A 27,949-nucleotide genomic window follows, 5' to 3' on the forward strand; every position below is an offset into this window, starting at 1 on the left:
GCACTCTCTTCTACATACAGTTATTCGTTTCATAACGATTAACTAAATCATGGGAGTTACAACACTCCGAGAGCATAGCCAGACGCAGGCACTCTCTTCTACATACAGTTATTCGTTTCATAACGATTAACTAAATCATGGGAGTTACAACACTCCGAGAGCATAGCCAGACGCAGGCACTCTCTTCTACATACAGTTATTCGTTTCATAACGATTAACTAAATCATGGGAGTTACAACACTCCGAGAGCATAGCCAGACGCAGGCACTCTCTTCTACATACAGTTATTCGTTTCATAACGATTAACTAAATCATGGGAGTTACAACACTCCGAGAGCATAGCCAGACGCAGGCACTCTCTTCTACATACAGTTATTCGTTTCATAACGATTAACTAAATCATGGGAGTTACAACACTCCGAGAGCATAGCCAGACGCAGGCACTCTCTTCTACATACAGTTATTCGTTTCATAACGATTAACTAAATCATGGGAGTTACAACACTCCGAGAGCATAGCCAGACGCAGGCACTCTCTTCTACATACAGTTATTCGTTTCATAACGATTAACTAAATCATGGGAGTTACAACACTCCGAGAGCATAGCCAGACGCAGGCACTCTCTTCTACATACAGTTATTCGTTTCATAACGATTAACTAAATCATGGGAGTTACAACACTCCGAGAGCATAGCCAGACGCAGGCACTCTCTTCTACATACAGTTATTCGTTTCATAACGATTAACTAAATCATGGGAGTTACAACACTCCGAGAGCATAGCCAGACGCAGGCACTCTCTTCTACATACAGTTATTCGTTTCATAACGATTAACTAAATCATGGGAGTTACACTCCGAAAGCATAGCCAGACGCAGGCACTCTCTTCTACATACAGTTATTCGTTTCATAACGATTAACTAAATCATGGGAGTTACAACACTCCGAGAGCATAGCCAGACGCAGGCACTCTCTTCTACATACAGTTATTCGTTTCATAACGATTAACTAAATCATGGGAGTTACAACACTCCGAGAGCATAGCCAGACGCAGGCACTCTTCTACATACAGTTATTCGTTTCATAACGATTAACTAAATCATGGGAGTTACAACACTCCGAGAGCATAGCCAGACGCAGGCACTCTCTTCTACATACAGTTATTCGTTTCATAACGATTAACTAAATCATGGGAGTTACAACACTCCGAGAGCATAGCCAGACGCAGGCACTCTCTTCTACATACAGTTATTCGTTTCATAACGATTAACTAAATCATGGGAGTTACACTCCGAGAGCATAGCCAGACGCAGGCACTCTCTTCTACATACAGTTATTCGTTTCATAACGATTAACTAAATCATGGGAGTTACAACACTCCGAGAGCATAGCCAGACGCAGGCACTCTCTTCTACATACAGTTATTCGTTTCATAACGATTAACTAAATCATGGGAGTTACAACACTCCGAGAGCATAGCCAGACGCAGGCACTCTCTTCTACATACAGTTATTCGTTTCATAACGATTAACTAAATCATGGGAGTTACAACACTCCGAGAGCATAGCCAGACGCAGGCACTCTCTTCTACATACAGTTATTCGTTTCATAACGATTAACTAAATCATGGGAGTTACAACACTCCGAGAGCATAGCCAGACGCAGGCACTCTCTTCTACATACAGTTATTCGTTTCATAACGATTAACTAAATCATGGGAGTTACAACACTCCGAGAGCATAGCCAGACGCAGGCACTCTTCTACATACAGTTATTCGTTTCATAACGATTAACTAAATCATGGGAGTTACAACACTCCGAGAGCATAGCCAGACGCAGGCACTCTCTTCTACATACAGTTATTCGTTTCATAACGATTAACTAAATCATGGGAGTTACAACACTCCGAGAGCATAGCCAGACGCAGGCACTCTCTTCTACATACAGTTATTCGTTTCATAACGATTAACTAAATCATGGGAGTTACAACACTCCGAGAGCATAGCCAGACGCAGGCACTCTCTTCTACATACAGTTATTCGTTTCATAACGATTAACTAAATCATGGGAGTTACAACACTCCGAGAGCATAGCCAGACGCAGGCACTCTCTTCTACATACAGTTATTCGTTTCATAACGATTAACTTAATCATGGGAGTTACAACACTCCGAGAGCATAGCCAGACGCAGGCACTCTCTTCTACATACAGTTATTCGTTTCATAACGATTAACTAAATCATGGGAGTTACAACACTCCGAGAGCATAGCCAGACGCAGGCACTCTCTTCTACATACAGTTATTCGTTTCATAACGATTAACTAAATCATGGGAGTTACAACACTCCGAGAGCATAGCCAGACGCAGGCACTCTCTTCTACATACAGTTATTCGTTTCATAACGATTAACTAAATCATGGGAGTTACAACACTCCGAGAACATAGCCAGACGCAGGCACTCTCTTCTACATACAGTTATTCGTTTCATAACGATTAACTAAATCATGGGAGTTACACTCCGAAAGCATAGCCAGACGCAGGCACTCTCTTCTACATACAGTTATTCGTTTCATAACGATTAACTAAATCATGGGAGTTACAACACTCCGAGAGCATAGCCAGACGCAGGCACTCTCTTCTACATACAGTTATTCGTTTCATAACGATTAACTAAATCATGGGAGTTACAACACTCCGAGAGCATAGCCAGACGCAGGCACTCTCTTCTACATACAGTTATTCGTTTCATAACGATTAACTAAATCATGGGAGTTACAACACTCCGAGAGCATAGCCAGACGCAGGCACTCTCTTCTACATACAGTTATTCGTTTCATAACGATTAACTAAATCATGGGAGTTACAACACTCCGAGAGCATAGCCAGACGCAGGCACTCTCTTCTACATACAGTTATTCGTTTCATAACGATTAACTAAATCATGGGAGTTACAACACTCCGAGAGCATAGCCAGACGCAGGCACTCTCTTCTACATACAGTTATTCGTTTCATAACGATTAACTAAATCATGGGAGTTACACTCCGAAAGCATAGCCAGACGCAGGCACTCTCTTCTACATACAGTTATTCGTTTCATAACGATTAACTAAATCATGGGAGTTACAACACTCCGAGAGCATAGCCAGACGCAGGCACTCTCTTCTACATACAGTTATTCGTTTCATAACGATTAACTAAATCATGGGAGTTACACTCCGAGAGCATAGCCAGACGCAGGCACTCTCTTCTACATACAGTTATTCGTTTCATAACGATTAACTAAATCATGGGAGTTACAACACTCCGAGAGCATAGCCAGACGCAGGCACTCTCTTCTACATACAGTTATTCGTTTCATAACGATTAACTTAATCATGGGAGTTACAACACTCCGAGAGCATAGCCAGACGCAGGCACTCTCTTCTACATACAGTTATTCGTTTCATAACGATTAACTAAATCATGGGAGTTACAACACTCCGAGAGCATAGCCAGACGCAGGCACTCTCTTCTACATACAGTTATTCGTTTCATAACGATTAACTAAATCATGGGAGTTACAACACTCCGAGAGCATAGCCAGACGCAGGCACTCTCTTCTACATACAGTTATTCGTTTCATAACGATTAACTAAATCATGGGAGTTACAACACTCCGAGAACATAGCCAGACGCAGGCACTCTCTTCTACATACAGTTATTCGTTTCATAACGATTAACTAAATCATGGGAGTTACACTCCGAAAGCATAGCCAGACGCAGGCACTCTCTTCTACATACAGTTATTCGTTTCATAACGATTAACTAAATCATGGGAGTTACAACACTCCGAGAGCATAGCCAGACGCAGGCACTCTCTTCTACATACAGTTATTCGTTTCATAACGATTAACTAAATCATGGGAGTTACAACACTCCGAGAGCATAGCCAGACGCAGGCACTCTCTTCTACATACAGTTATTCGTTTCATAACGATTAACTAAATCATGGGAGTTACAACACTCCGAGAGCATAGCCAGACGCAGGCACTCTCTTCTACATACAGTTATTCGTTTCATAACGATTAACTAAATCATGGGAGTTACAACACTCCGAGAGCATAGCAAGACGCAGGCACTCTCTTCTACATACAGTTATTCGTTTCATAACGATTAACTAAATCATGGGAGTTACAACACTCCGAGAGCATAGCCAGACGCAGGCACTCTCTTCTACATACAGTTATTCGTTTCATAACGATTAACTAAATCATGGGAGTTACAACACTCCGAGAGCATAGCCAGACGCAGGCACTCTCTTCTACATACAGTTATTCGTTTCATAACGATTAACTAAATCATGGGAGTTACAACACTCCGAGAGCATAGCCAGACGCAGGCACTCTCTTCTACATACAGTTATTCGTTTCATAACGATTAACTAAATCATGGGAGTTACAACACTCCGAGAGCATAGCCAGACGCAGGCACTCTCTTCTACATACAGTTATTCGTTTCATAACGATTAACTAAATCATGGGAGTTACAACACTCCGAGAGCATAGCCAGACGCAGGCACTCTTCTACATACAGTTATTCGTTTCATAACGATTAACTAAATCATGGGAGTTACAACACTCCGAGAGCATAGCCAGACGCAGGCACTCTCTTCTACATACAGTTATTCGTTTCATAACGATTAACTAAATCATGGGAGCTACAACACTCCGAGAGCATAGCCAGACGCAGGCACTCTCTTCTACATACAGTTATTCGTTTCATAACGATTAACTAAATCATGGGAGTTACAACACTCCGAGAGCATAGCCAGACGCAGGCACTCTCTTCTACATACAGTTATTCGTTTCATAACGATTAACTAAATCATGGGAGTTACAACACTCCGAGAGCATAGCCAGACGCAGGCACTCTCTTCTACATACAGTTATTCGTTTCATAACGATTAACTAAATCATGGGAGTTACAACACTCCGAGAGCATAGCCAGACGCAGGCACTCTCTTCTACATACAGTTATTCGTTTCATAACGATTAACTAAATCATGGGAGTTACAACACTCCGAGAGCATAGCCAGACGCAGGCACTCTCTTCTACATACAGTTATTCGTTTCATAACGATTAACTAAATCATGGGAGTTACAACACTCCGAGAGCATAGCCAGACGCAGGCACTCTCTTCTACATACAGTTATTCGTTTCATAACGATTAACTAAATCATGGGAGTTACAACACTCCGAGAGCATAGCCAGACGCAGGCACTCTCTTCTACATACAGTTATTCGTTTCATAACGATTAACTAAATCATGGGAGTTACACTCCGAAAGCATAGCCAGACGCAGGCACTCTCTTCTACATACAGTTATTCGTTTCATAACGATTAACTAAATCATGGGAGTTACAACACTCCGAGAGCATAGCCAGACGCAGGCACTCTCTTCTACATACAGTTATTCGTTTCATAACGATTAACTAAATCATGGGAGTTACACTCCGAGAGCATAGCCAGACGCAGGCACTCTCTTCTACATACAGTTATTCGTTTCATAACGATTAACTAAATCATGGGAGTTACAACACTCCGAGAGCATAGCCAGACGCAGGCACTCTCTTCTACATACAGTTATTCGTTTCATAACGATTAACTTAATCATGGGAGTTACAACACTCCGAGAGCATAGCCAGACGCAGGCACTCTCTTCTACATACAGTTATTCGTTTCATAACGATTAACTAAATCATGGGAGTTACAACACTCCGAGAGCATAGCCAGACGCAGGCACTCTCTTCTACATACAGTTATTCGTTTCATAACGATTAACTAAATCATGGGAGTTACAACACTCCGAGAGCATAGCCAGACGCAGGCACTCTCTTCTACATACAGTTATTCGTTTCATAACGATTAACTAAATCATGGGAGTTACAACACTCCGAGAACATAGCCAGACGCAGGCACTCTCTTCTACATACAGTTATTCGTTTCATAACGATTAACTAAATCATGGGAGTTACACTCCGAAAGCATAGCCAGACGCAGGCACTCTCTTCTACATACAGTTATTCGTTTCATAACGATTAACTAAATCATGGGAGTTACAACACTCCGAGAGCATAGCCAGACGCAGGCACTCTCTTCTACATACAGTTATTCGTTTCATAACGATTAACTAAATCATGGGAGTTACAACACTCCGAGAGCATAGCCAGACGCAGGCACTCTCTTCTACATACAGTTATTCGTTTCATAACGATTAACTAAATCATGGGAGTTACAACACTCCGAGAGCATAGCCAGACGCAGGCACTCTCTTCTACATACAGTTATTCGTTTCATAACGATTAACTAAATCATGGGAGTTACAACACTCCGAGAGCATAGCCAGACGCAGGCACTCTCTTCTACATACAGTTATTCGTTTCATAACGATTAACTAAATCATGGGAGTTACACTCCGAGAGCATAGCCAGACGCAGGCACTCTCTTCTACATACAGTTATTCGTTTCATAACGATTAACTAAATCATGGGAGTTACACTCCGAGAGCATAGCCAGACGCAGGCACTCTCTTCTACATACAGTTATTCGTTTCATAACGATTAACTAAATCATGGGAGTTACACTCCGAGAGCATAGCCAGACGCAGGCACTCTCTTCTACATACAGTTATTCGTTTCATAACGATTAACTAAATCATGGGAGTTACACTCCGAGAGCATAGCCAGACGCAGGCACTCTCTTCTACATACAGTTATTCGTTTCATAACGATTAACTAAATCATGGGAGTTACACTCCGAGAGCATAGCCAGACGCAGGCACTCTCTTCTACATACAGTTATTCGTTTCATAACGATTAACTAAATCATGGGAGTTACACTCCGAGAGCATAGCCAGACGCAGGCACTCTCTTCTACATACAGTTATTCGTTTCATAACGATTAACTAAATCATGGGAGTTACAACACTCCGAGAGCATAGCCAGACGCAGGCACTCTCTTCTACATACAGTTATTCGTTTCATAACGATTAACTAAATCATGGGAGTTACAACACTCCGAGAGCATAGCCAGACGCAGGCACTCTCTTCTACATACAGTTATTCGTTTCATAACGACTAACTAAAACATGGGAGTTACAACACTCCGAGAGCATAGCCAGACGCAGGCACTCTCTTCTACATACAGTTATTCGTTTCATAACGATTAACTAAATCATGGGAGTTACAACACTCCGAGAGCATAGCCAGACGCAGGCACTCTCTTCTACATACAGTTATTCGTTTCATAACGATTAACTAAATCATGGGAGTTACAACACTCCGAGAGCATAGCCAGACGCAGGCACTCTCTTCTACATACAGTTATTCGTTTCATAACGATTAACTAAATCATGGGAGTTACAACACTCCGAGAGCATAGCCAGACGCAGGCACTCTCTTCTACATACAGTTATTCGTTTCATAACGATTAACTAAATCATGGGAGTTACAACACTCCGAGAGCATAGCCAGACGCAGGCACTCTCTTCTACATACAGTTATTCGTTTCATAACGATTAACTAAATCATGGGAGTTACAACACTCCGAGAGCATAGCCAGACGCAGGCACTCTCTTCTACATACAGTTATTCGTTTCATAACGATTAACTAAATCATGGGAGTTACAACACTCCGAGAGCATAGCCAGACGCAGGCACTCTCTTCTACATACAGTTATTCGTTTCATAACGATTAACTAAATCATGGGAGATACAACACTCCGAGAGCATAGCCAGACGCAGGCACTCTCTTCTACATACAGTTATTCGTTTCATAACGATTAACTAAATCATGGGAGTTACAACACTCCGAGAGCATAGCCAGACGCAGGCACTCTCTTCTACATACAGTTATTCGTTTCATAACGATTAACTAAATCATGGGAGTTACAACACTCCGAGAGCATAGCCAGACGCAGGCACTCTCTTCTACATACAGTTATTCGTTTCATAACGATTAACTAAATCATGGGAGTTACAACACTCCGAGAGCATAGCCAGACGCAGGCACTCTCTTCTACATACAGTTATTCGTTTCATAACGATTAACTAAATCATGGGAGTTACAACACTCCGAGAGCATAGCCAGACGCAGGCACTCTCTTCTACATACAGTTATTCGTTTCATAACGATTAACTAAATCATGGGAGTTACAACACTCCGAGAGCATAGCCAGACGCAGGCACTCTCTTCTACATACAGTTATTCGTTTCATAACGATTAACTAAATCATGGGAGTTACACTCCGAGAGCATAGCCAGACGCAGGCACTCTCTTCTACATACAGTTATTCGTTTCATAACGATTAACTAAATCATGGGAGTTACACTCCGAGAGCATAGCCAGACGCAGGCACTCTCTTCTACATACAGTTATTCGTTTCATAACGATTAACTAAATCATGGGAGTTACAACACTCCGAGAGCATAGCCAGACGCAGGCACTCTCTTCTACATACAGTTATTCGTTTCATAACGATTAACTAAATCATGGGAGTTACAACACTCCGAGAGCATAGCCAGACGCAGGCACTCTCTTCTACATACAGTTATTCGTTTCATAACGATTAACTAAATCATGGGAGTTACAACACTCCGAGAGCATAGCCAGACGCAGGCACTCTCTTCTACATACAGTTATTCGTTTCATAACGATTAACTAAATCATGGGAGTTACACTCCGAGAGCATAGCCAGACGCAGGCACTCTCTTCTACATACAGTTATTCGTTTCATAACGATTAACTAAATCATGGGAGTTACACTCCGAGAGCATAGCCAGACGCAGGCACTCTCTTTTACATACAGTTATTCGTTTCATAACGATTAACTAAATCATGGGAGTTACACTCCGAGAGCATAGCCAGACGCAGGCACTCTCTTCTACATACAGTTATTCGTTTCATAACGATTAACTAAATCATGGGAGTTACAACACTCCGAGAGCATAGCCAGACGCAGGCACTCTCTTCTACATACAGTTATTCGTTTCATAACGATTAACTAAATCATGGGAGTTACAACACTCCGAGAGCATAGCCAGACGCAGGCACTCTCTTCTACATACAGTTATTCGTTTCATAACGATTAACTAAATCATGGGAGTTACACTCCGAGAGCATAGCCAGACGCAGGCACTCTCTTCTACATACAGTTATTCGTTTCATAACGATTAACTAAATCATGGGAGTTACACTCCGAGAGCATAGCCAGACGCAGGCACTCTCTTCTACATACAGTTATTCGTTTCATAACGATTAACTAAATCATGGGAGTTACACTCCGAGAGCATAGCCAGACGCAGGCACTCTCTTCTACATACAGTTATTCGTTTCATAACGATTAACTAAATCATGGGAGTTACAACACTCCGAGAGCATAGCCAGACGCAGGCACTCTCTTCTACATACAGTTATTCGTTTCATAACGATTAACTAAATCATGGGAGTTACAACACTCCGAGAGCATAGCCAGACGCAGGCACTCTCTTCTACATACAGTTATTCGTTTCATAACGATTAACTAAATCATGGGAGTTACAACACTCCGAGAGCATAGCCAGACGCAGGCACTCTCTTCTACATACAGTTATTCGTTTCATAACGATTAACTAAATCATGGGAGTTACACTCCGAGAGCATAGCCAGACGCAGGCACTCTCTTCTACATACAGTTATTCGTTTCATAACGATTAACTAAATCATGGGAGTTACAACACTCCGAGAGCATAGCCAGACGCAGGCACTCTCTTCTACATACAGTTATTCGTTTCATAACGATTAACTAAATCATGGGAGTTACAACACTCCGAGAGCATAGCCAGACGCAGGCACTCTCTTCTACATACAGTTATTCGTTTCATAACGATTAACTAAATCATGGGAGTTACAACACTCCGAGAGCATAGCCAGACGCAGGCACTCTCTTCTACATACAGTTATTCGTTTCATAACGATTAACTAAATCATGGGAGTTACAACACTCCGAGAGCATAGCCAGACGCAGGCACTCTCTTCTACATACAGTTATTCGTTTCATAACGATTAACTAAATCATGGGAGTTACAACACTCCGAGAGCATAGCCAGACGCAGGCACTCTCTTCTACATACAGTTATTCGTTTCATAACGATTAACTAAATCATGGGAGTTACAACACTCCGAGAGCATAGCCAGACGCAGGCACTCTCTTCTACATACAGTTATTCGTTTCATAACGATTAACTAAATCATGGGAGTTACACTCCGAGAGCATAGCCAGACGCAGGCACTCTCTTCTACATACAGTTATTCGTTTCATAACGATTAACTAAATCATGGGAGTTACAACACTCCGAGAGCATAGCCAGACGCAGGCACTCTCTTCTACATACAGTTATTCGTTTCATAACGATTAACTAAATCATGGGAGTTACAACACTCCGAGAGCATAGCCAGACGCAGGCACTCTCTTCTACATACAGTTATTCGTTGCATAACGATTAACTAAATCATGGGAGTTACAACACTCCGAGAGCATAGCCAGACGCAGGCACTCTCTTCTACATACAGTTATTCGTTTCATAACGATTAACTAAATCATGGGAGTTACACTCCGAGAGCATAGCCAGACGCAGGCACTCTCTTCTACATACAGTTATTCGTTTCATAACGATTAACTAAATCATGGGAGTTACACTCCGAGAGCATAGCCAGACGCAGGCACTCTCTTCTACATACAGTTATTCGTTTCATAACGATTAACTAAATCATGGGAGTTACACTCCGAGAGCATAGCCAGACGCAGGCACTCTCTTCTACATACAGTTATTCGTTTCATAACGATTAACTAAATCATGGGAGTTACACTCCGAGAGCATAGCCAGACGCAGGCACTCTCTTCTACATACAGTTATTCGTTTCATAACGATTAACTAAATCATGGGAGTTACAACACTCCGAGAGCATAGCCAGACGCAGGCACTCTCTTCTACATACAGTTATTCGTTTCATAACGATTAACTAAATCATGGGAGTTACAACACTCCGAGAGCATAGCCAGACGCAGGCACTCTCTTCTACATACAGTTATTCGTTTCATAACGATTAACTAAATCATGGGAGTTACAACACTCCGAGAGCATAGCCAGACGCAGGCACTCTCTTCTACATACAGTTATTCGTTTCATAACGATTAACTAAATCATGGGAGTTACAACACTCCGAGAGCATAGCCAGACGCAGGCACTCTCTTCTACATACAGTTATTCGTTTCATAACGATTAACTAAATCATGGGAGTTACAACACTCCGAGAGCATAGCCAGACGCAGGCACTCTCTTCTACATACAGTTATTCGTTTCATAACGATTAACTAAATCATGGGAGTTACAACACTCCGAGAGCATAGCCAGACGCAGGCACTCTCTTCTACATACAGTTATTCGTTTCATAACGATTAACTAAATCATGGGAGTTACACTCCGAGAGCATAGCCAGACGCAGGCACTCTCTTCTACATACAGTTATTCGTTTCATAACGATTAACTAAATCATGGGAGTTACAACACTCCGAGAGCATAGCCAGACGCAGGCACTCTCTTCTACATACAGTTATTCGTTTCATAACGATTAACTAAATCATGGGAGTTACAACACTCCGAGAGCATAGCCAGACGCAGGCACTCTCTTCTACATACAGTTATTCGTTTCATAACGATTAACTAAATCATGGGAGTTACAACACTCCGAGAGCATAGCCAGACGCAGGCACTCTCTTCTACATACAGTTATTCGTTTCATAACGATTAACTAAATCATGGGAGTTACAACACTCCGAGAGCATAGCCAGACGCAGGCATTCTCTTCTACATACAGTTATTCGTTTCATAACGATTAACTAAATCATGGGAGTTACACTCCGAAAGCATAGCCAGACGCAGGCACTCTCTTCTACATACAGTTATTCGTTTCATAACGATTAACTAAATCATGGGAGTTACAACACTCCGAGAGCATAGCCAGACGCAGGCACTCTCTTCTACATACAGTTATTCGTTTCATAACGATTAACTAAATCATGGGAGTTACAACACTCCGAGAGCATAGCCAGACGCAGGCACTCTCTTCTACATACAGTTATTCGTTTCATAACGATTAACTAAATCATGGGAGTTACACTCCGAGAGCATAGCCAGACGCAGGCACTCTCTTCTACATACAGTTATTCGTTTCATAACGATTAACTAAATCATGGGAGTTACACTCCGAGAGCATAGCCAGACGCAGGCACTCTCTTCTACATACAGTTATTCGTTTCATAACGATTAACTAAATCATGGGAGTTACACTCCGAGAGCATAGCCAGACGCAGGCACTCTCTTCTACATACAGTTATTCGTTTCATAACGATTACTTAAATCATGGGAGTTACACTCCGAGAGCATAGCCAGACGCAGGCACTCTCTTCTACATACAGTTATTCGTTTCATAACGATTAACTAAATCATGGGAGTTACAACACTCCGAGAGCATAGCCAGACGCAGGCACTCTCTTCTACATACAGTTATTCGTTTCATAACGATTAACTAAATCATGGGAGTTACACTCCGAGAGCATAGCCAGACGCAGGCACTCTCTTCTACATACAGTTATTCGTTTCATAACGATTAACTAAATCATGGGAGTTACAACACTCCGAGAGCATAGCCAGACGCAGGCACTCTCTTTTACATACAGTTATTTGTTTCATAACGATTAACTAAATCATGGGAGTTACAACACTCCGAGAGCATAGCCAGACGCAGGCACTCTCTTCTACATACAGTTATTCGTTTCATAACGATTAACTAAATCATGGGAGTTACACTCCGAGAGCATAGCCAGACGCAGGCACTCTTTTCTACATACAGTTATTCGTTTCATAACGATTAACTAAATCATGGGAGTTACACTCCGAGAGCATAGCCAGACGCAGGCACTCTCTTCTTCATACAGTTATTCGTTTCATAACGATTAACTAAATCATGGGAGTTACAACACTCCGAGAGCATAGCCAGACGCAGGCACTCTCTTCTTCATACAGTTATTCGTTTCATAACGATTAACTAAATCATGGGAGTTACAACACTCCGAGAGCATAGCCAGACGCAGGCACTCTCTTCTTCATACAGTTATTCGTTTCATAACGATTAACTAAATCATGGGAGTTACAACACTCCGAGAGCATAGCCAGACGCAGGCACTCTCTTCTTCATACAGTTATTCGTTTCATAACGATTAACTAAATCATGGGAGTTACAACACTCCGAGAGCATAGCCAGACGCAGGCACTCTCTTCTACATACAGTTATTCGTTTCATAACGATTAACTAAATCATGGGAGTTACACTCCGAGAGCATAGCCAGACGCAGGCACTCTTTTCTACATAGTTATTCGTTTCATAACGATTAACTAAATCATGGGAGTTACACTCCGAGAGCATAGCCAGACGCAGGCACTCTCTTCTACATACAGTTATTCGTTTCATAACGATTAACTAAATCATGGGAGTTACAACACTCCGAGAGCATAGCCAGACGCAGGCACTCTCTTCTACATACAGTTATTCGTTTCATAACGATTAACTAAATCATGGGAGTTACACTCCGAGAGCATAGCCAGACGCAGGCACTCTCTTCTTCATACAGTTATTCGTTTCATAACGATTAACTAAATCATGGGAGTTACACTCCGAGAGCATAGCCAGACGCAGGCACTCTCTTCTTCATACAGTTATTCGTTTCATAACGATTAACTAAATCATGGGAGTTACACCCCGAGAGCATAGCCAGACGTAGGCGTAGCTAAGACGGCGATGCCACTTAATTTCCCTGGGAGGTTGGAGGTTCCACCTGGCTGTTACAGGGATATTCAGTTGCGCAGCTAGGTTTAGTGTCTTCGAAGAATAATAATTTCAGCGTATTAAAAACGCTGCTACTAATTGCCTAAGCTAGTTTTTAATTGGACCGACGTGGGGTTTGGATCACATCCACAATTACAGATGTCAAGTATTATTATAATAAGTGTTTATACCTCTTTCCTGTCGGTCGAATCTCCGTTCAGTCGAAAAGCTTGTCCAGCGACAGTTGTTCCAGGGGCGTCTTGTCATCATTCATCTGAAGGTAAAATAAATTATATAATTACTAGCTGCCATAGAATGTGGTTTTAGTTAGCCTCAATAACACGTGGTAATCATGATATTGAATTGTAGCTTATATGACACGTTTGTCGGTTTACCATAGCAGTGCCATCTATTGATCACTTACTCAATTCAGTCGAATAATTGTGACTGTCAATTAATTATAGACAAATAATTTGCAATAAAATAAAATTGCGACTATAATTAAAGATCTAAGCTACCCTATCTCTTAAGTTGGACCAGACCGCTCACGGTGTGCCAATTTAATTTAAAATCGGTTAAGTAGTTTAGGAGGCCATCGCGGACAAACATCGTGACAGGAGATTTATATATATATTAACATTAATTTTATTTTTCATTTCTATTTTACAATTAAATACGACAAGTTTAACAATATACTAATAACAGTGTTTGTAATTTTAAAATTATTTAATTAAACACGGTTCTATAATTTTTTGAATTTTCTGCCTGTTTGTTTGTTCGGGAACCGTTGCTGAAGTACTTTTCAATAAAAATTTGAAACTTACTTTGGCAAATATTCCAACTGCAACAGAATGGCTTAAAATTTGATCTGCTAGGCGCTCTTTGATTTTCTGTTTGCCATTCTGTACTGGTTGTAAGTGGTGCTGGGTTAAAGCTGGAGCAAACACGGTTGGGATTCTCGCGATCTTTTTTATAAAACTCCTCTATGTGGCTCCACTTTACTGTACCTGCAATGGAAGGTTATGATCTTATTCTCAAAACAATTAATGCATTATTTTAACCAATCACAGGTCAAGCGGCAATAAGAAAATAAATATGGTACAGCAGAGGTACATCAATTATTAGTTATTTTAATTAGGCAATAAGGCAATACTAACAACTACTCGATGCAGGGAAATAATTGCCAAAGCATTTGGACATTAATCGGTCGAGACATGGCCACTAGCGGATAAATAGATCAATGGATGGTCATGGTTCAATGGATAAATAAGTCATAAAAAAGTTTTAATATCTTTCCGCTGTTCAATTAATTAAATTATTATACCAACCTATGTTTAGTTTTCTGTTTATTTGTATATCTAGTGTAAATTGGAAATACCGTTTAAAAAAAAATTAAATCTTTTAATTTAAAACTTTCAATCCAGCACAGAAACATGCACTCAAGCAAACAAGCCAATGATAATTTGTAAAAATTAATATTCAACCACATTTTGTATAATATTCTAAAGAAGTGGTTACCTCCTCGACAAGAGCTGCTGACTTGTCTGCTGTGTCACAATCTCCTGAGAAGTAAAATGCTATTGGCTGTTTCCAGCATTTTCGAACACCGATAACCATGAAAGTTCGACTATGGTTTGCTATCACAGTAGTACGGCCTTAGCATTGAGTTTTACGTTATACGCCAGATTTTTTCTTATTGACATTTCATCAAAAGCCATTTTACATAAATTATCATTGACATCTTGGTCTTTTGTGATTTCTTTTACTGTCTGTATTACTGGGCTGTTGATTCCACATACCATTGGAATTTTGTTCAATAATGCCTCGAGAGAGCTGACAAAATAACCTAGTATTGTCTTTGGTTAACATAGCTTTTACACATTGAAAGAAACCAATTTTTTATACCGGATTAAAACTATTTGTATTATTATAAACTTATAATTATGTATAATAATCCAGTTAAAAAAAATATTTTCTTTCAAAATAACCTAATCAATAATATAAAACAAAAGTTTGATTTCTTATAGATGCTCAAGACGTTCACTTTATCATCCAGTGTCCATCTCATCCATTATTTAATGTGCTTTTTAATATTTCATTGCTAGGTTCGTTTGATGTTTGTACACTTAATATAGATCTTTTGGAGTTTTTATCACCTTGAAACTTTTTTCAGAGCCTCACTATTTCAGATAGATTTTTTCTGCATCTCTTAGACAGCGTTTGCTTTTGAGGTGTAAGTTCACTGAACTTTTTCACATCCAAGTCCTACAAAATACCTTTGCTAGTTGATGGTTCCTGGAAAATATACAAAAATAATTGAATAAAAAATTCGAAAAAGATAACAAATCCAATAAGTGGATGGAGAAAATAGAAAACTTTTAATCATCCATATATCACCTAGATGTGTGTCAGAAATGTACTGCCTACCTACCTCTATGTAAAAAAGCATGACTATAAAAATTTGTCTATTTGACTTAGGTAGAATATGAATGTAAATACTCACTTGGATGTCATAACTTGCTCTATATGGACTACAATGTTTGTTTTTTAATTGGTCTATATCCTCCTCTATTCACTCTTAATCTAACTTGTTAAGTCTTTTCCTATCGCTGCTGGTAAATGAAGATTCATTCAAATGATTTTCACATAGTATCCTATGCTGGGCATTCACTGTTTTTAATGATTCAATGGATGTCCCATCACCATTAGGAAAACAAAATTTAGCCCAAACTTTAACACTAAAAATAAAGTTTTCATTAGACATAGTTAATAGTGAAGCTGTTTTGGATAATCTTTCCAATATGGACCGTCGATTTAAATGCCCATTTTTTTGTAGATAGTACTCACTAAAAGAAAGAGTTTTGCAAAGATTTAGGTTGCGCAAACTTACGGTTCATGAGATACATTTATTAAAACTTTTCACACAAATTGGTAAGTAACACGCAATTACAAAATATATTTGACAAATAATTGATGTCAAACGTCAATCACTTAGTGTAGGGTTCCGAAAATTTTCAAAGTATCGATACTACTCTGGTATCGACATTAAACTTTCTAATATGGATCATCGGTTTAAATGCCCTTATTTGTTTTGTAGATAGTACAAAAGTTATTGAAAATATCGATACTACTCGGGTATCGATACTTTTTGGTGATCACTAAATTTGTTTTTAAGCCATTCATTTTGTTTAATGGCGTCCAGTCATCGTTTGTCACCCTTGCAGTAGAAATCGTTTTACGTACTCCTATAAACTTACAACGTTTGACTACCATGGCGTCTCCGAAGCCCATTGTTTGAAGAGTTAAGTGAAGTGCAAGTGTTGGACTCAAATTAGCCGCTTGTCACGGCCTCCTCTTCTGCGCCGATCCTTGACGAACCGGTTGCTGGTCCTAGTGGGCTGACTAGTCCTGGCGAGGAATTTGCTGCGATGCCCAGACTTACTAGGTCATCTGGCAGAAGGCTTAATCCTTACTCGGATGAGTTAAAGTAAGTTTTGATTTATGTTATTTCAGGTCAGGTTATAAAATAATAAATCATTAGTAAAAAAAAAAAAATTGCTTACTGGAATTTTGAAAAAGTTGGATTGCATAAGGTCTGTTGTGGATTTTAAAATGAAATTTATAGCTGATAATTTTTTTTTCATTGTTTGTAACTTTCTGTATTATCTAATTCTGTATTATCCTGTACTTTTTTAATATCAAAAAAGTACCCAAAACCGAATCGGAGCACCCCACTATCCACATGGTCTTGTCTGCCCTACCCCTAGAGTATATATAAAAGCTCCGAAGTAGCCGTCAACCCCCTCCCCGCCCCTCTAAAACCTCAAATATCGACGGTCCATATTGGAAAGATTAACCGATCTACTTACTTCAGAGGCCCATTCTCGGACGGAAGAGGTAACCTATGCAAGGATAAGGAAGAATCTTCTTTTGATGGTATACCGCATTTTGAGTATTTTCCCTACCATGTTTTGGCAAAGTACAACACAAAATCGTCAATATGACTTACCTGTAAGTGAAGTTTTATTATACATTGAGCTTTGAGACTTTAATACTACCCTCAGTTTTCATTTGATTGAAATTGTAACTACACGTGTGTAAATCCAGTTGTAATGTAGCATTTACCTTACTATTCCAGATGTATCCTCGAACGAAGGCGTACATAACCAAAAGCGTCGCGTAACAGGTAACGCACGGCCGCCGCCCTAACGACCACTTGTCGCTGGATGAGACAATGAACTGCTGCAGGTATCGGGAGAAGATCCATCAAAGTCTAATACTCCAGGTGAAGACATACAGTATGATCTTGCAGTAAGCTTACACTTTACAACTTTTATCTAAGTATTCTAATCAATGCACCCAATTTGAACCCAGAGGAAAAGACCGCAATCTCAAACAGGATTAATATAGGACGCAGGTTTCAAATGAAACCAAATGCTACAGCTACTTCTTGTTTAGCAGAGGCCACTCACAGTGTTCTTGTCTGCGGAAACAAGAAATATGTACCTATTAAAATTACTTATGGATGCGGATTCCAATGTGACACACAATACCAAGACTCAGTCACACGACACAACTTTATTCTATATAGCCTTAAAAGATCTAAAAGAACAACTTCAAGGAACATAGGTATACAAGTACCTATTCAGTAAGCGATTAGTTGACTACAAGCTCGCATCAAAATCAGAAAAGGACAAAGAAGGTCAAAAAGAATTTAATCATAGGCAAAAGGGGAATCCAGGATGAAGGAGCTTGCTCACAGCCTACTATAGGCAGTCGCGTCCAGCGCCGCGCGCGCCACCTCGCGCTCACTGGTAGTTTATCAAAGAATGTTATTCACTTATTACTTGTGATACAACTCTATTATCGTGGATAAAAGGTTATAAAATACCTTTTTCTTGGTCAGCGATGTTCCTAAAAGTAAACTATATTCAGAGACTGAACAAAGCAAATTCGAACAATCTATAAATTACAACAAAAACACTCCCGCACAAGGCGTTAACCGACAGATAACCGTTTGGCACCGTTAGGTGGCTATCTGAGGGGCGCAGGTAAACCCGCGTTCATAAATTGAAGCGAAGCGACCAATGAGAGGGCGGCAGGCAGCAAGGCAGCGATCGGACTGACCAATGAGAGGGCAGCAGGCAGCAAGGCAGCGGTCGGACAGCGCGTGCGCACTGGCAAGCGGCGATGACTCACACGGAGCGAGCGAGATGGCACTACAGCACTGATGACTCACACGGAGAGAGCACTGGAGCAGACATCCGCACGGGTCGGCAGTCGGAAGCGAAAGTGGCCCCTGCGCATGTGTCACAACCTCTTTTATAATCACAACTCCCTCCTCCGACTCGACCATCCCACTTCGGGAAAATGGTCGAGTCAATTCGTAACAACTCGTAAACAACCGAACGAGTCAAATGAGTAACTATTGCACATGCGCACTTGTAGCAAGATTCTTAAGAATATGTTTCATATAAATGTTTAGAATTTAGAATAATTAAATTAATATTAGAAGCTAACACAAGAAATATTAAGTTTATGTCCTCCAGCTACACTGAATGTTTACAAAATATTCAGGACGCTAGAACACTTCTTGAAGCTAAAGGATTTATTGTAAATACTGAAAAGAGTAATGAAATTCTTGGGTATATAATAAAATGTACAACTTAAATCTGTTAATATGATAATAATAAACAAATTTTTCAAAATCTCGCACAATTAGATGGCTTACGTGCCTACCTCTGCCTGTCCAGCAGCAGAATATGGCTGGTTTTACACGAAGGGTCTAGAGAGTAAATATTTTAACCATCGATAGTTTTACCGGACTTACAATGGTATCGTGCGTCAGACCAACCTATAAATTAAATTAAATCGGTTGACTTTTGTTAAGAAATGTATAGTGATTCAATTCAATTTCCTCATCTTACTAAAATTACTAAAGAACTTTGGCGATGGGGCGAAGGCTTATACGGTTTCCTGGTCAATTTATTTAATGGCTTTCCATCGTTTGCTATCATATTTAAAACGTTAGGAAAAATTATTAACGGCAATGAGTTTGGCATCATATTTGTTTTCCTGTGGACTACTCGAACGTGGTGACCGCTTTTCAGAAGGCTCTTAGTTTCGGGAACCATAATTTTCTAACCTAATGAAACTTATCTCTCATTCCAGCAACCGAGAAGAGTGCCTTTGTCATCAGTGTCATCTATAATATAAAAAATGAATCGCAGAATGTGTAGGTAAGCGCATAACTATACAAAGCCTGAACCAATTGTACCAGTTCTGTTTTTTTAATGTTCGTTGAAGTTGAAGTTGATGGTTTTAACATTTTCATTGGTTTACATTTATAACATTTGTTTATAACATTGGATTACATATTAGTAATATATAAGAGTATAATGAAATAAATTTTATATTATGTTATGTTTTATTTATTTTTCCTAATATTTCATTACATTACATGGTTATGATAAATAATAATTTAATTTTATAGGTAGATTAACGACATAAGTTATTAAAATTTTAACTAACTTTCTTCTAAGAAAAATAAGTACTAGTATTTTATATGTACAAAAGGACATTTAAATACAACATGTTTGTTTCTGCTAGAATTAAGAAGAATATATTAATTTTCCAAAATAATAAATAAAGCTTGTTTTTTCAGTTACATCTTGATTTCCTTCATTAACTTCTTGACTTGAAACTGTATCAAGTGTTGGAACTAAAACTTCTGCCGGTATATCTACAAATTATAATCCTTACAAATATTTTGCATAACAGCTGTGGCAATAACAATAGCTTGAACTTAAGCTAGTAATAAATACAATGTTAAAGCAACATTTCCATACTCCAAATTTTCCGAAAAAGACAAATATTTTAACCTTACATCATGTTTCATTTGGGTCACATATCTTGCAACTTTTTGACATAGTATAATTATTAATACTCTAAATTATACTATATATATAGTCCTCCTACCTACCTACCTCTCTATAGTATTCCTATTCTTAATGTGTACTTCATCATATCTCTGGTCAGTCAGAGAAATGGTGTTAATGAATAAGGTATATTTGAGTAAGCACTATTAACAACCATCCAGTGATTTCTCAGTAGACCTGTACGATATTAAGCTATAAACAAATATACCTGTTAATTTAGTTGGCACATTTATCAAGTTCTACCTTCTTATCAATAAATTTGAATTAACTTGTAGAACTGAGTTTACAAAAGTTGTTGCATCATGAGCGGCACCAGGCCATGGGGAACAACATTAATATATTTTATTTCTGCATCACACACAGCTTGTACATTTAAAGAGAAATATCCTTTTCAATTACGATATTATTCACCAATTACGTCACCTAAAGAAAATAATGCTGCTTAAAATTATTACAACTTCATACTATAATGTACAATGTTAAATAATATATAAATTACTTACATGATGATTGAATTCGTAAATGTGGCATAACAAAAAACCACAAATAAAATATTTTAATTTTTTTGGTTCAACAGTTTATGTGCATGATAAGTTATATAAGACAAAATTCGATGTTAAGTCATGGAAAGGTATTCTTGTGGGATACGAACCAAACGGTTATAAAGTTTGGAATCCTAAATGCGAAATATTTATTACTGTCAGAGATGTCATAGTAGATGAGACAAATTACTTCAATCCAGGCCTGCGTTGCGACCTGAAGAGAATATAGTAAATTCTCATGATAATGTTAACATTGACAACATTTCAAAGTCAATAAAGTCTCAAAAAACTGACAGATATAAATCAGATACCTGTAAATCTGATGATTATGAAGTTCCTCAGAAAATTCGCAAAACTAACCATGACATCGTCGAATTTGAACAACCAAATGCACATTCTGATGATCTTTCAGTGGTCGTAAATAATGAGGACACAACCAGTTGTATTGAACCACGTAGGAGTGATAGGCTTAAAGTCGTCCCCCTATTTCTTATAAAGAAATCGATGATAACCTTATGTGTGCTAGTTCAATTTTGTGTAAAATACCAAATTCGTTTCAAGAGTTTAAAACACGAGACGATAGAGTTCATTGGGAAGGTGCAATTAAATTCTCTATTTTTAAATAAAAAATTGGACTTTAGTACCACGGCCAGATAACAAAAATATTATAGATTGCAAATGGATGTTTAATATAAAAAATGATGAATTCGGAAAGCCTTTACGCTATAAAGCTCGACTCGTTGCTAGGGCTTTTAGCCAGGAATATCTCATAGACTATAATGAGACTTTTGCACCTGTTGCAAGAATAGCTAGTTTTAGATTTATTATTGCTTTTGCTAATCAATATAATTTACTTGTACATCACATGGACGTAAAAACTGCATTTCTAAATGGGGTACTACAGGAAGAAATATATATGAAAGTTCCAGAAAAAAGTTCCAGTCTTGCAAAAATGGTTATGTGTGTAAATTAAATAAAGCATTATATGGGCTAAAGCATGCCGCTAGATACTGGTTTGAAATTTTTGAACAGTCTCTTAGGCGGGAGGGTTTTCAGAATTCATCAGTAGATAGATGTATTTATATACTAAATAAAGGAGATATACAGAAAAATATATATGTGGTACTTTATGTTGATGATTTGGTAATAGTGAGTGCTAATGTAAATACAATAAACAGTTTTAAAATATATTTAATGAGTTAATTTAAAATGACAGATTTACATGAAATTAAATTATTTCTTGGAATTAAAATAACTCGTTGCGATGATATGATAATGTTAGATCAAAGTGCTTATATTAAAACAGTTTTAAATAAATTTTGCATGCAGGATTGCAACAAAAACCTGCAACTACTCCTATGGATAGTAAACTCAATTATGAAGCACTAAACTCAGAAAAAAATTACACTGCTCCATGTCGCAATTTAATTGGTTGTCTAATGTATATAATGTTATGTACTCGACCTGACTTAAGCACTAGCGTTAATATATTAAGTAGGTATACAAATTAAAATAATAAAGAATTGTGGCAATGCCTCAAAAAAGTGCTTAGATATTTAAAAGGCACAACTGATTTTAAATTATGTTATAAAAGGTGTGAATATAATAACATCTTAACTGGGTATGTGGACTCCGATTGGGGAGGTAATGATGTAAATGATAGAAAGAGTACAACCGGGTATATATTTAAATTGTTTGAACATTGTTCAATAACCTGGACAACAAAGAAACAATAGTCAGTAGCAGCCTCCTCCACAGCGGCTGAGTATATGGCCTTATATGAAGCCTTTATGGCTTAAATCTTTGGTAAGGAGTATTCATATTGATATATCCACTCCTATTGTAATATATGAAGACAATAACAGCTGTATAAGCATAGCAAATAATCCGACTAATCATAAGCGGACAAAACAAATAGATATTAAATATCATTTTTCTAGGGAACAAATAGAGAAAAATGTAATAAAGCTAAAATACATTCCCACAGGTCAACAACCTGCAGATGCGTTAACAAAACCATTACCAGCGGTTACGTTTCATGAAATGAGGAGAAACATGGGTTTACAATTATAATATTTAATGAGTTGGCTATTATTTGTTATTAATTTAATTATTCTGTTATATTCATTATGTTCTGATAATTATATGTAATGTATATAATGTATCGAATTTAAGATGATGAAATGATCTGATAAGGTTTTTCTGGGTTTTCCCTTATCCGAGCAACAAATGTTGGATCATTATTTTTGTATTTTCCCAGACTCGCTTGGAAGTTATATAGTTCTGTTTAGGCATTTGATTTGTACAAGAATTAATTTTTGAGGGGGCATGTTGTATTGACTTTTTCCTGTCATTTGAATGAGCGATCGAGCCGCCATCTTGTCGGGGCGCCAAATTGTCTTTACGTCACTCTGCTCCAGGTCATTTCTGTTTCATTCCAATGTGTATCGTGGTAGGAAGCAGACATATCACTTCCAAGTTAAACAGTAAATATATTTCTTTATTACGGATACTGTGTGTATAATTATCGTGCCCTAACAAGAATTACAACAGTTCTTAACTGATACCGCCGTTACTGCACACTCGCAATGTTCGCGAGTGTGTTGCAGGCCTTTTAAGAATTTTTAAACTTAAAAATTGTAATTTATAGTAAACTGAAATATTAAAAAGATTATTACTTATTACTGTTTTTCTTGGAACAGGTGGTAAACGAACAGATTGTCCGTGGACAATCTTAATGTCAAGTTCGCGAGTGCGTTGCCGGCCTATTAAGAATTTGTATGACTTATTTGAAGATAAATATTATAAATAGCAAAATATAGATGTACCTACTACTAGCGACATCTTGTACCAGAGTGTCATCAAATGTTGTCTATGAGATTCTTTACTTTTGTATTTAGAAAATAAAGTTCAGTTCTTTTCCGGTACTCGCTCAGTCACGTTGTTTTATTACAGGTTATGGGCCCAGGCCGCTCCTGGCTCATAAAAAGTACTTAGTTCTCGCGACAGTATAATTATTGATTATCAGGACATTATCGATAATAATAATTCGTGGCAGAATAGGACTAAGTGTGTTGAGTTGTGCAGATTTATTGTGTCGCGTCAGGCATCAGTAATGGCGCCCAGTTCGAACTATCACATTAGTGTGCCGAAACTGCAAGGGCGTGAAAATTACAGTGAATGGTGTTTCGCAGCAGAAAATTTCCTTGTCTTAGAGGGAATGGTTGGGTGTATCAAACCTGAGCCCAACGTTGCTCCAGCAGCTGCAGACGATGCGAGAACAAAAGCGAAGTTGATTCTAACAATTGACCCGGCTCTTTATGTTCATATAAAGAATGTAGCAACATCGAAAGAATTGTGGGATAAATTGAAGATGTTATTCGATGACTCGGGATTTACAAGAAAAATAAGTCTTCTGAGGAATTTAATTTCTATTCGATTAGAAAATTGCACTTCGATGACGTCATATGTAACACAAATTGTTGAAGCTGGTCAGAAATTACAAGGTACGGGTTTTGGCATAAGTGATGAGTGGATCGGATCTATCATGTTGGCTGGATTATCTGAAAAATATATGCCCATGATAATGGCAATCGAGCATTCGGGCATGATAATCACAACCGACGCCATTAAAGGGAAATTGATGGACATTGAACCGGAAGACAGTGATGCCAACAATGCGTTTGCTTGTTTCCGCAAGAATCAAAAATCAAAGAGTGTAAAGAGTACACAGTCTATGTACAAGAAAGATGGTGAGAATGGGCTTAAAGGTCTCGTTACCAGGCCATAAAATTATTTAAAAAAAAAAAAAAAAAAATGGTGAGAATGAACGAATGTCGACATCTGTCAAAGAAAAACAACACGTCAAATGTTATAATTGTAAACAACATGGCCACTACCGTAATCAATGCACTTATAAAGATAAATCTTATAAGAATTCTGAAAATAAATCGTCAAAAACAAGTAATGCATTCAGTGCCGTGTTTTTTAGCAGAATATTTGACAAGAGTGACTGGTATGTCGACTCTGGGTCAAGTTCGCATTTGACAAGCAATAAAGATTGGATGGTCGACGAATGTTATTCTGGGTTCACCAAGGAAATCATGGTTGCTAACCAGAATAAAATCCCAGTGTTGTGTTGTGGAAAAGTAAACATAACAACATCAACTGAAGGATGTGACTTTAACATAACTGTTGAAAAAGTGTTGTGTGTGCCCAAATTATCTACCAACTTATTGTCAGTAAGCCAACTGATATGGCAGGGTAACAAGGTGTATTTTACAAGCGATGGATGCGAGATATTTAATAAACAGGACACTCTAGTAGCGACTGCATCACTTATAAATGGAGTTTATAAACTAAATACTTCATCTTGTTTGGTGGCAGCAACAGCAGAGTCTCCAGAAGTTTGGCATTGTAGATTGGGACATGTCAACAGTGATAACATGAATAAAATGCAGGATGCTGTGGAGGGGGTCAAATTAACTGAGAAGGCCGACATCAACAAGTCCAACTGTATAGTGTGCTGTGAAGGAAAGCAAAGTCGGTTGCCCTTCGATAATAAAGGGAACAGGAGTACTAAGCTATTGGAAATAGTACACAGTGATATATGTGGCCCTATGGAGAATATATCGCTAGGAGGATCAAGGTACTTTCTCATTTTTGTTGATGATCACAGCAGCATGACATATGTTTATTTTTTAAAAGGTAAAAATGAGACTTTACAATATTTTAAAGAATATAAAGCAAGAGTTGAGAATTCAACGTCAAATAAAATAAAAATACTTGTAAAATAAAAAGTGATAATGGCACAGAGTTCTGTAACAGAGATTTTGATAATTATTTGAAGAAACTGGGTATAATTCATCAAAGAACCAATCCCTATACTCCTGAGCAAAACGGGCTTTGTGAATGTATGAATAGGACTCTGATCGAGAAAGCAAGATGCCTTTTATTTGATGCAAGATTAGGCAAGGAATTTTGGGCTGAAGCCATTAACACAGCAGTCTATTTACAAAATAGAATTGTAAAAGGTGGATTGAACCACTGTACACCGTACGAGTTGTGGACAGGAGGCAAACCCAACCTCAGTCATTTAAGGATTTTTGGTAGTACTGTCATGAGACATATACCCAAGGAGAGAAGACGTAAGTGGGACAAGAAATCAGAACAATGCATACTGGTTGGTTACCCTGAGGATGTCAAAGGGTATAGGTTATACAATCCTTCAACAAAGGCTATTATAACCAGTCGAGATGTTGTCTTCATAAATGAAAAGTTATCTCATCAAGAAAATATGATTGAAATGGAAGTGGTAGAAGACAAACCAGCAGAAAATAGTCCACATACATCTTCAGTGGGAGAGGTGTCAGACCATGATGAAGAGGATTCATTCATTTTAACGAATGACATGGATGAAACCTATGTACCAGAGGAGGAGTCCATGACATCTGAGGAAGAACAGCAACCAGAAACCACATCAAAGTCACAACGGGTGAGACAAAAACCAGAAAGGTTTGGATATATGTGCACAGAACAGTGTAATGAATATTTTAGTGATGAACTGACATTAGAAGAAGCACTAAGGGGACCAGAGAAGGAGCAATGGGAACAGGCAGTGAAAGAAGAGCTGAAAAGCTTTGAAGACAACAAAGCATGGGAAGTTGTTGATATTCCTGCAAGTGGCAATATAGTTAAGTGCAAGTGGGTTCTAAAAAAAAAGTGTCATAGTGAAAATAATGTCCGCTATCGAGCCAGACTTGTGGCTAAAGGGTGTAGTCAAAAATATGGTGTGGACTATAGTGAAACATTTTCTCCAGTAGTACGGCATACAACACTTAGGTTATTATTCGCATTATCAGTGCAGTTCAACCTAGAAGTAACACATCTTGATGTGAAAACTGCTTTCTTAAATGGAGATCTGTCTGAGACAATATATATGCAAAAGCCTTTAGGTTATGTCTGTCCAAATAATAAAGTTTTAAAATTGACCAAAGCTATATATGGTCTCAAACAGGCATCTCGTGCATGGCATAAGAAAGTGGATGGTTGCATGTTAGCTAATGGTTATATTAAGTCCCAAATAGAGTCATGTTTATATACAAAATTTGCTGGCAGCAGTAAAACCATCGTGACATTATATGTCGATGATTTCTTTGTATTCTCAAATGATAGAAATGAAACTAGTAATCTTAAGGATATGTTGAATAAGATTTTTGTATTAAAAGACTTGGGAATTGTAAAGGAATGTCTTGGCATGTCAGTTGTATTTGATAAACAAAATAATAATTGTACTGTGACTTTAAGTCAAGAAAAATATATTGATAGATTGTTGACTAAGTTCAATATAGTTGATTGTAACACTGTGAATACTCCAATGGAGGTCAACTTAAAATGTAAGAAGGAAAATGATTGTAGTAATCAAAATCCCTATCAGCAGCTTATCGGGAGCCTAATGTATTTGGTTGTGCTCACACGACCCGATATAGCTTATGCAGTGTCATATTTAAGTCAATTCAATAATTGTAATACTGAACAACAATGGGTTTATGCCAAAAGAATTTTAAGGTA

At 38.4% G+C, this 27,949-nt stretch overlaps 3 long non-coding RNA genes across 5 annotated transcripts; 1 reads left to right on the forward strand and 2 right to left on the reverse strand.

Moving 5' to 3' along the window:
* Window positions 1-13,876: 13,876 nt before the first annotated feature.
* On the reverse strand, window positions 13,877-16,873 carry LOC123719741. 2 transcript variants are annotated; one of them, XR_006755810.1, is made up of 6 exons: window positions 16,790-16,873; window positions 16,403-16,637; window positions 16,056-16,194; window positions 15,418-15,461; window positions 14,724-14,906; window positions 13,877-14,173 (listed from the first exon to the last, which is right to left on the reverse strand). It is a non-coding gene; the product is annotated as an uncharacterized LOC123719741 (long non-coding RNA). The 2 variants fall into 2 exon arrangements; XR_006755811.1 differs by having other exon boundaries at window positions 16,747-16,871.
* A 126-nt stretch (window positions 16,874-16,999) lies between these two features.
* LOC123719742 lies at window positions 17,000-20,175 on the forward strand. The gene is made up of 4 exons (XR_006755812.1): window positions 17,000-17,386; window positions 17,774-17,910; window positions 18,038-18,184; window positions 20,071-20,175. It is a non-coding gene; the product is annotated as an uncharacterized LOC123719742 (long non-coding RNA).
* A 335-nt stretch (window positions 20,176-20,510) lies between these two features.
* Window positions 20,511-22,065, reverse strand: LOC123719743. 2 transcript variants are annotated; one of them, XR_006755813.1, is made up of 3 exons: window positions 21,341-22,065; window positions 20,886-21,260; window positions 20,511-20,641 (listed from the first exon to the last, which is right to left on the reverse strand). It is a non-coding gene; the product is annotated as an uncharacterized LOC123719743 (long non-coding RNA). The 2 variants fall into 2 exon arrangements; XR_006755814.1 differs by having other exon boundaries at window positions 20,886-21,029; window positions 21,341-22,059.
* Between the last annotated feature and the right edge of the window lie 5,884 nt (window positions 22,066-27,949).

This window comes from Pieris brassicae, unplaced genomic scaffold, assembly GCF_905147105.1.
Source record: "Pieris brassicae unplaced genomic scaffold, ilPieBrab1.1, whole genome shotgun sequence".
Taxonomy (NCBI): domain Eukaryota; kingdom Metazoa; phylum Arthropoda; class Insecta; order Lepidoptera; family Pieridae; genus Pieris; species Pieris brassicae.